Here is a 10,803-nt window from a genome sequence, read left to right as displayed (position 1 = left end):
ACCCTAACCTAACCCTAACCCTAACCCTAACCCTAACCCTAACCAACTATTTTTCTTTATGCCTAACCCTAACCCTAAATCCTTACCATAAACCTACTCCTAACCCTAACCCCAACCCCAACCCCAACCCTAACCCTAACCCTAGCCCTAGCCCTAGCCCTAGCCCTAGCCCTAGCCCTAACCCTAACCTTAACCCTAACCCTAACCCTAACCCTAACCCTAACCCTAACCCCTAACCCTAACCCTAACCCTAACCCTAACCCTAACCCTAACCCTAACCCTAACCCTAACCCTAATCCCAAACCTAACCCTAACCCTAACCCTAACCAACTATTTTTCTTTATGCCTAACCCTAACCCTAATCCTAACCATAAACTTAACCCTACTCCTAACCCTAACCCCAACCCCAAACCCAACCCTAACCCTAACCCTAGCCCTAACCCTAACCCTAACCCTAACCCTAACCTTAACCCTAACCCTAACCCTAACCCTCCAATGTTTCTCATTGTATCCCAGTGGGTTGAGTTTTTTCTTGCCCTGATGTGGGATGTTGTTGTGGCTTGTGCCGCCCTTTGAGACACTTGTGATTTAGGGCTATATAAATAAACTTTGATTGATTTGATTGATTGATTGTTTTCTTTGTTTAAAAATTAATGTATTTTTTTTTTTTACACTTACATGTTACGGTTAATAGTATTCTATCTTAATTTGTCGTTATTTATACTTTTTGAATAAATTATGTGATAATGGTCATCAGTCAACTCATTGGTGTTAATTTTCAATTTATCAAGATACAAAAATAATATCAAAATCAAATTACAGGATGTAATATTTTTATTTTATTTTATTTTTTTTATTATCTTTTATTATTATTATTATCATTACTATTTTATTTTTTATTTTTTTTAAACACTGTGGCACTTTGAGGTTGTTTGCTCAACATAAAGTTGCTTTTTACAAATAAAATCTATTATTATTATTATTATTATAGTTTGCTCATTTTCCTCAACTGGTGCACTAACATCGTGTGGTTTATTTTTTTGTTACTGTGGGGGGGGGGGGGGGGGGGGGGGGGGGGGGGGGTGGCGTGGCCTGCGGACCTGCAACGAAGCCGGGTGTGCCAGGACCGGCCTCGAGATCAGCGACAGGTGCGTAGATGACCCAGCTGTGAGTGTTTGTCTGATCACCTGTCGCTCTGTTAAAGGCAGCAGTCGGGAAGGAGAGGGGAGAGTTTTTGATGGTGGATGTTGGAGAACGAGCACGAACACGAGCATCAGACATCCTGATGAGGGAAAAGGAACATTTATTGAAAAATAAATCTTTGTTCACAAGAATTAACGAGGCTGTCATGTCCATCATTGGTGGTCCAAGGAACCCGGAGGAGTGAGACCTCCACAGTTACGTATGTAGCATCATCTACAAATATACAAATAATTGCTATTGCGACATCTACTGGACACATTTAGAACAGCAGTTTCTTTCATTCAAAAATTTCGGCTCGTTTTTATACTTAGCAAACTCATCCCGCGGGCCGGATAAAACCTGTTCGCAGGCCTGATCCGGCCCGTTTGACACCCCTGGTCTAAATACATGCTAAACACAAAGCTGAAACCATCTTAAAATAGACATTTTCTAGAGCTGGCCTTTTGTATTTTGCAGCTTTGACTCAGAAGTGGGAGAATAGAAAGTAGTCTGGTTGGATCAAGAAACACATTCCCTCCTTACTACATCAACTAACCCTAACCCTGGTCGGGGGTGGGTGGGGGCTGGGGGCGTGGTTATTTACAGCTAGAATTCACCAACTCGAGTATTTCATATATATTTCATATATGTATATATATATATATATATATATATATATATATATATATATATATATATATATATATATATATATACATATATATATATACATATATATATATATATATATATATATATATATATATATATATATATACATATATATATATATATATATATATATATATATATATATATATATATATATATATATATATATGAAATACTTGACTTTCAGTGAATTCTAGCTATATATATATATATATACATATATATATATGTCTTAATTAGATTATCCAAAAAAATAGTGCTCGATACCGTGGTAGAGCGTAATATGTATGTGTGGGAAAAAATCACAAGACTATTTCATCTCAGAGATGAAATAGTCTTCAAGTATTTATTTATTTTTTCTATGTAAATAAAAAAAATAAAAAAAAAAAATAAAAAAAAAATATATATATATATATATATATATATATATATATATATATATATATATATATATATATACACACACATATATATATATATATATATATATATATATATATATATATATATATATATATATATATATATATATATATATATATATATATATATATATATATATATATATATATATATATATATTTTTTTTTATTTACATAGAAAAAATAAATAAATACTTGAATTTCAGTGTTCCGGTGGCTATCCAGTAGATGGCAGTATTGTCCTGTTTAACTCCTCCGTTCATGATGAGTATATCATTTCGGCCACCGTGTTCAATGGAGGAGTCTGTTCTACAAAATTTACAGGCAACATACACCTTCCCCTTCAAACTGTCCTGGATGAACTGAAATTCTTGTTTCCATTAGTTTTGGAACTTGCAAGCGTATTTCTTCATCTTGCTCGTGGACGGCGTCGCCATGTCTGTAACTTCCTCGTTCTTCTGCTTCGTCTCCTTGTTGTGTGCGCAGTTGCGCACTCTACTCTCTAAAAGCCCTAGATGTTATGACGTCATTGGGCAGGCAAGCTGTTTATATTGTGGGAAAGCGGACGTGAGAACAGGCTGTCCCCGCTCAGGTCCGCATTGAGCTGGAGGGGGCGTGGCTTCCAGCTCCGGCTGAATACCGGGAGTTTGTCGGGAGAAAACCTCTGCCGGGAGGTTGTCGGGAGAGGCGCTGAATACCGGGAGTTTTTCGGGAGAAAATCTCTGCCGGGAGGTTGTCGGGAGAGGCGCTGAATACCGGGATTCTCCCGCTAAAAACCGGAGGGTTGGCAAGTATGATATAAAGTGCAACATTTCCACACATAAAGTGCAACATTAAACTGCTTCAGGTTGTTGCTCAGATGAAATAAAATGACAAAACTTATCTTCTACATACAAAAAGTGCAACATTAAACAGTTTCAAGTCAACTCAGCCTCAGATTAACTTTTCTTTTTCCCCCCCAGCCTTTAACCCTGGTGACTTTCACTCAATTTTCATGTTTTTTGCCAGAAAAATCAGTTTATCCACATTGTCTGCAGAAAGAGCAGACCTGCTTGCAGTTAAAATGTCTCCAGCTGTGGAAAATACCCTTTCACTGGGCACGGAGGTAGCAGGTATGGCGAGGTAGTGCCTGGCTAACTTGGCAGTAAGAGGATATATGGGCTAATTGTTCTTCCACCATAGAAGTGGGTCAAAATCTAGTTTTTAATGCAATATGGTCTTAAATCTGCTGCTATAAAAACATTTGTTATTGCTTTAGCCCTGCCTGACTCGCAGAGGAGAGGCTGCTTGAATGCGGTGTTTGCACGACGCTCGTCTTTATCTTCGTTGAAGCGATGTTATCCATTGTTGTATCGCACCTCGAAACCGGAATTTTCCCAAACGGGAGATCTTTACCAGGCAAGAGAGTCTTCCAGCTCTGGCTTTTTGCATTTTGTAGTAGCCCGGTCATTGCTAGCATGCCGTGTGTTGTGCCTCGGCGTGCATTGTTTACACAACGTGCGGTGCGCTACTTAATATGTCCGTGTGGAAACTCGTTCGGTGCACCTCTGTTCCGAACCGAACCCCCCGTACCGAAATGGTTCAATACAAATACATGTACCGTTACACCCTTAAGGGGGAACACAAAAAATGGCATTATTGGCTTTATTTTAGCAAAAAATCTTAGGGTATGTTGAACATATGTTTCTTATTGCAAGTTTGTCCTTAAATAAAATAGTGAACATACTAGACAACTTGTCTTTTAGTAGTAAGTAAACAAACAAAGGCTCCTAATTTAGTCTGCTGACACATGCAGTAACATATTGTATCATTTTCCATTCTATTATTTTGTCAAAATTATTAAGGACAAGTGGTAGAAAATTGATTATTAATCTACTTGTTCATTTACTGTTAATATCTGCTTACTTTCTCTTTCAACATGTTCTATCTACACTTCTGTTAAAATGTTAGTTTTGGATGATTGCACACATTTAGTAGTTACAGGATCATACATTGGTCATATTCAAAGTCCTCATGTGTCCAGGGACATATTTCCTGAGTTTATAAACATAATATAAATTTTAAAAAAAAGGAAAAAAGATTTTGTGACGTAACCATAGTAGTATCGACTAGATACGCTATTGTACTTGGTATCATTACAGTGGATGTCAAGTGTATTTGCTTTGTATTTGTTTATTTGAAGGACAATGTGCAGTTACATTAAGAAGATGGCTGCACCAGATTTAGCACCATGCTAATTTCCATCAGTATTTGTTTACATTCAGGGCGCTAGCTTGCTGTTAGCGGGTTAGCTATCGCATCCTCCGACGGTGTGTAGTGAAGCATGTTTAGCTATTCCTCGTCCTGCAGGGATGATACTTGTAAGAAACGTACTTTGTTTGTCGCCACGGAGGCGAGGATTAGTGATTTAGACGTAGCTAAAACACTGCCGACTGCGAATGGACGTTCGCCGCTAACTAGCTAGCCATGTCTTAAAGCACCTCTTCCTGAGGGTTTCTGTCATGATCCACGGTCCGGATCATGTTTTTGTTATGTTTTGTTAGTTTTAGACGCTATTAGTTCTTGTTTTTGTGCACCCTTGTTTGTTTTAGTTACCATGGTGACTTATTAGTTTCACCTGCCTCTGGTGTTCGGGACACGCACCTGCTCTAATCAAGAGACCATTATTTAAGCCCGTCTTTGCCAGTCAGTTGTCCTGGCATCATTGCTTGTTTCATGCGATACCATAGTTCATGCTGCTCGTTTTCATGTCCGATTCCAAGTTTATGCTAGTTGTTCTGGGGTGGAATTTCTGACCTTTGTTCCATACTTTGTGTCTGTCAAAGTCCGGAAAGAGAGCGAGGTCGAAAAGCATTAAGGAGGACACGACAGTAGTGGAATTTCTGCTCGTTTCCCTTTTTTCTATTCTGTACCATTGGAAGAGCATATGTGGGTTAGAGTTAAAAAGGATGGTCGGCCTGACCATTGTACAACATGTTTTGATGGTTTATTATGGCTAAGGGATTCAAGGATGTTGCAGAATAAACAGGCCCAAAACAACTGGACCTTGACACACGAGGGAAACACATAAATAACCAAGTAGACCAAGTCTATGCATGATTCGCATGATTCTCGCTTCATCCAACGTTTCCGGAGACACTGTCTGTTTGCATGGCAATTCAATCCAACCTTGTACCATTTGATTATGGGTAAATAAAACTTTTGTACTAAATTCACTTTTGTTGCTGTTTAAGATTCGGACATTCCACCACAGTTTGATTCATGCCGTGTCCACGTAAGTGTTAGTTGTTTCATGTCACAGTAAATCTTGTTTGTTCCATGCCACAGTCCATGTTAAGTGTTCAGCTTCTATATCTCTCCCAGAGCGACCTGGAGACTGCTATCCACACCTTCATCACACACCGGCTAGACAACAATAACTCACTGTACTGTATTCATGCGTTCGTTACGTCTCGTCTCGATTACTGTAAGGTATTATTTTCGGGTCTCCCTATGTCTAGCATTAAAAGATTACAGTTGGTACAAAATGCGGCTGCAAGGCTTTTGACAAAAACAAGAAAGTTTGATCATATTACGCCTATACTGGCTCACTTGCACTGGCTTCCTGTGCACTTAAGATGCGACTTTAAGGTTTTACTACTTACGTATAAAATACTACACGGTTTAGCTCCAGCCTATCTCGCCGATTGTATTGTACCATATGTCCCGACAAGAAATCTGCGTTCAAAGAACTCCGGCCTATTAGTGATTCCCAGAGCCAAAAAAAAGTCTGCGGGCTATAGAGCGTTTTCTATTCGGGCTCCAGTACTATGGAATGCCCTCCCGGTAACAGTTAGAGATGCTACCTCAGTAGAAGCATTTAAGTCCCATCTTAAAACTCATTTGTATAATCTAGCCTTTAAATAGACCCCCCTTTTTTAGACCAGTTGATCTGCCGTTTCTTTTCTTCTCTCCTCTTCTCCCCTGTCCCTTGCGAGGGGGAGTTGCATAGGTCCGGTGGCCATGGATGAAGTGCTGGCTGTCCAGAGTCGGGACCCCGGGTGGACCACTAGCCTGTGCATCGGTTGGGGACATCTCTGCGCTGCTGACCCGTCTCCGCTCGGGATGGTTTCCTGTTGGCCCCGCTGTGGACTGGACTCCCGCTGATGTGTTGGATCCACTGTGGACTGGACTTTCACAATGTTATGTCAGACCCACTCGACATCCATTGCTTTCGGTCTCCCCTAGAGGGGGGGGGGGGGGGGGGGGGTCATATGCGGTCCTCTCCAAGGTTTCTCATAGCCATTCACCGACGTCCCACTGGGGTGAGTTTTTCCTTGCCCGTATGTGGGCTCTGTACCGAGGATGTCGTTGTGGCTTGTACAGCCCTTTGAGACACTTGTGATTTAGGGCTATATAAATAAACATTGATTGACTGTACGCTGGCATTGATCAGGCATCACTCCGCCGTTTGCAGCTTGTGCAAAACGCGGCTGCCCGTCTCCTCACCAGTACCAAAAAACGCGAGCACATCACCCCAGTGCTGGCCTCACTCCATTGGCTCCCTGTCCGTCACCGCATTGATTTTAAATGACTTTTAATTGTTTTTAAATCCCTAAATGGTCTGGTCCCACAATACCTGACCGAGCTGCTGCATCACCATACCTCGTCTAGAGCCTTGAGGTCAGCTGACCAAATGCTTTTGGCGGTCCCCAGATCCAGGCTAAAGACCAGAGGGGACAGAGCCTTTTCCGTTTCCGCCCCTAAGCTCTGGAACAGCCTTCCCCTCCACATTAGGTCAACCCAGAGCCTGGGGGTCTTCAAAACCCTCCTTAAGACCTGCCTTTTCTCGCTGGCCTTTGACCCGAGCTGAGTCCGCCCACTAGGCCACCATTTCTAGTCCCCCCCCTCCCACCCCTTCGCTTTAGTTGTATTTTTCAATTTGTCGCACTTTTATTATTATTATTTTCATTCTGCAAATTTTTAAACTTTTTATTCGACCCCTTTTACCGTATTGCATTTGCACTATCTTGTTTAGCACACTCATTGTTTATGTTCTTTGTTTGTTTTTTGTTTTGCTTAGTTTTTTGTTTTTTGTTTGCTCCATGCTTTTTTAACCTGTAAAGCACTTTGGTTCAATCTAAAAAGTTGTTGAAAACGTGCTATATAAATAAAGTTGACTTGACTTGACTTGACTATGTTTCCTGCGTTAAGTTGTTTTTGTTCGTTAGCTTCTCGTGTGAACGGCACGCTTTTCTTTTGTTTGGTCCCGGTCTTTGTGATGTGTAGGATTAATTGAGAAAATAAATATGTTCCTACCTGCAAGTCTTGTCCAGGAATAGTCCGTTTGCATCCCGGGAGAACAAACCTCGCAGTAAGCTGCGACCCCCCCCCCCCCCCCCCCCCCCCAGTCGTGACAGTTTCAGTGTTATAACTTCACCTTTATCGTTGGTTTTTAAGCCAAAATGCTTCCGTTCTCCCTTTTCTGTCTACACACCGTTACTGCTTGTAACCGATGTTCCCTCGAATTTTTCATGTGTGTGAGTAAACGCAAAAACTCCCTGAGCATTGAGTGGAGGCCATGTGAGCAACATCAGATGTGCACACTGTGGCTACACCAGCAGCACACCTGTCCCAAACCTGACTAAATAACAAGTTCAATCTCCATCCATCCATCCATTTTCTACCGCTTGTCCCTTTCGGGGTCGCGGGGGGTGCTGGAGCCTATCTCAGCTGCATTCGGGCGGAAGGCGGGGTACACCCTGGACAAGTTCCCACCTCATCGCAGGGCCAACACAGATAGACAGACAACAATCTCTTATTATTATAATCAAATGACAGCAGTCATTTCTATGTCTAATATAAGTGTTCAGGCCCTCTTACAATGACAATAACAACAAATATTGTTTTTCATGAGCTGTGTACTTGTATTGTTTGTCTGGGTGGAGGTCCTGCTTTGGAAATAATTTGTAGCCCTTTCAGACATTGCATTTAGTTCCCATTAAAACATTCACATGTAGCACAATGAGATGTAAGCAGGGGATCACGTGTACATTCCTGCAACTTCCTGTTTGTAAAAAATATATTTTTATTAGTATTTATTTAATATACTAACAGCATTTCATGATTCATATTTATAAATGAAGATTCCTAATAAATGACACTAGAATAAGCACACATTTGATTGGTAAATCATAGTGTAACCACCTGGAATGACACTTTATGTGTGGTGTTGGAGTTGTCCGACTTTTTGTGTGGCCCTAAACGCATCACTGGCTAAGTGCCATATGTGCATGTGTTGGCGCAAGTGAGAAAGAGCGAGCGGCTGCTGTTGATATAACAAAGTTGCTTTTGGTCTGGTTTGTACTGCAGAAAATGACCACTTTTGCTAGATATCTTTTTTTTTACTAATGTTTTGGTGATGTGTTTATGGCCGACAATAAAGAGTTTTGCTCAGTAAAGTGATGGATGGAAGTCATGTCCTCAAAGCGTCTCGACAGACGTTACAATATTTGAACAATGATGACGAAAACGGTTTTCTCTGTCATGTCGAAAATTGTTATGCGCTTATTTTTTTATTTGATTTTGTGCGTGGCATAGATTTGCCGTGCGCAGAGGACGCTTGAGCAGTGCGCAATTGCACACCTTAGAGGGAACATTGGACATGACCGGTACTTTTCAAGCAGAGTATAGTACCATTTTTGATGTATTAGTACTGCGATACTATACCAGTACCGGTATACCGTACAACCCTAGTATAGCGCTTTACATTATACGTCACATTCACCCATTCACACACTGATAGCGCAACCTGCCGTGCGAGCCTCTAAAAATGACCAATCACGAGCAAGAGAGTGAAGTGTCTTGCTCAAGGACACAAACCAGGAACCCTCAAGTTGCTCTCCCACCTGAGCCACGCCACCTAAAATACCCAGTTTGTGCACAAGGAAGAAAACTCCACGATGATGCACTGAAGCACCACTTCTAGTCCCAGGTCAACGTCCTGGGTTTTTTTCATTTGCACATGGAAACTTCCGAAAGGACGCCAGAGAGTGACGAACGTTGCACTGTTGGGTTCCCAGAGAGCCGATGCTAGCATGCAGGTGACAACAAAGTACTCTGAAAGCTGAATGATGCACGTCTTACCTTCACGTGTTGCTGCTGCAGCTGCAGGGAGGACGTCGCACGGAATTATGAAGCTGTGGAAGCTTTTATGCGCCAGAGGGAGGAGCTGCATGAGTAGAGGGGGGGGGGGGGGGGGGGGGAACCCAAACACAAAGAGAACAGGATCTGTTTTAGGGAAACGGCACAGACAAGGAAAATACTGTCATGTATTTCTCTTGGCCAGGCTTCCAGTCATTTCATTCACAGTCGCCATCAAAAGTTTGCATACACTTGTAAAGAACATCATGTCATGGCTGGCTTGAGTTTACAATCATTTCTACAACTCTTATTTTTTTGTGATAGAGTGATTGGAGCACATACTTGTTGGTCACAAAAAAATCATTCATGAAGTTTGCTTCTTTTATGAATTTATTATGGGTCTATTGAAAATGTGAGCAAATCTGCTGGGTCAAAAGTATACATACAGCAATGTTAATATTTGGTTACATGTTGTCAGGTTCAAACACTGATGACATTTATTAAACAGACAAGAAGCAAGGAATTAAACAGAGACATAATTCAATTTAGCTCATTGAGGAGACACGTCTGTGCTGTACTCTTTACAGCAGGGGTCACCAACGCGGTGCCCGCGGGGCACCAGGTAGCCCGTAAGGACCAGATGAGTAGCCCGCTGGCCTGTTCTAAAAATAGCTCAAATAGCAGCACTTACCAGTGAGCTGCATCTATTTTTTTAATTTTATTTATTTACTAGCAAGCTGGTCTCGCTTTGCCCAACATTTTTAATTCTAAGAGAGACAAAACTCAAATAGAATTTGAAAATCCAAGAAAATATTTTAAAGACTTGGTCTTCCATCCATCCATCCATTTTCTACCGCTTGTCCCGTTCTTCACTTTTTTAAATAAATAAATTAATTTTTTTACTTTGCTTCTTATAACTTTCAGAAAGACAATTTTAGAGAAAAAATACAACCTTAAAAATGATTTTAGGATTTTTAAACACATATACCTTTTTACCTTTTAAATTCCTTCCTCTTCTTTCCTGACAATTTAAATCAATGTTCAAGTAAATGTTTTATTTTTTATTGTAAAGAATAATAAATACGTTTTAATTTGATTCTTCATTTTAGCTTCTGTTTTTTCGACGAAGAATATTTGTGAGATATTTCTTCAAACTTATTATGATTAAAATTCAAAAAAATTATTCTGGCAAATCTAGAAAATCTGTAGAATCAAATTTAAATCTTATTTCAAAGTCTTTTGAATTTTTTTTAAAATTTTTGTTCTGGAAAATCTAGAAGAAATAATGATTTGTCTTTGTTAGAAATATAGCTTGGTCCAATTTGTTATATATTCTAACAAAGTGCAGATTGGATTTTAACCTATTTAAAACATGTCATCCAAATTCTAAAATTAATCGTAATCA

At 40.3% G+C, this 10,803-nt stretch overlaps 1 protein-coding gene across 1 annotated transcript in view; it reads right to left on the bottom strand.

Moving 5' to 3' along the window:
- The window catches only part of LOC133659993 (collagen alpha-1(VIII) chain-like), a 30,847-nt gene extending 21,383 nt beyond the window's left edge, over positions 1-9,464 (bottom strand). The window contains 1 exon segment of the mRNA XM_062062990.1: positions 9,402-9,464. The gene's annotated coding sequence lies outside the window, so the exon portion shown is untranslated.
- Between the last annotated feature and the right edge of the window lie 1,339 nt (positions 9,465-10,803).

The sequence above is a fragment of the Entelurus aequoreus genome, linkage group LG01 (genome assembly GCF_033978785.1).
Source record: "Entelurus aequoreus isolate RoL-2023_Sb linkage group LG01, RoL_Eaeq_v1.1, whole genome shotgun sequence".
Taxonomy (NCBI): domain Eukaryota; kingdom Metazoa; phylum Chordata; class Actinopteri; order Syngnathiformes; family Syngnathidae; genus Entelurus; species Entelurus aequoreus.
The sequence above is the reverse complement of the archived record's forward strand: the minus strand, read 5'-3'. Positions and strand labels throughout refer to the sequence as shown.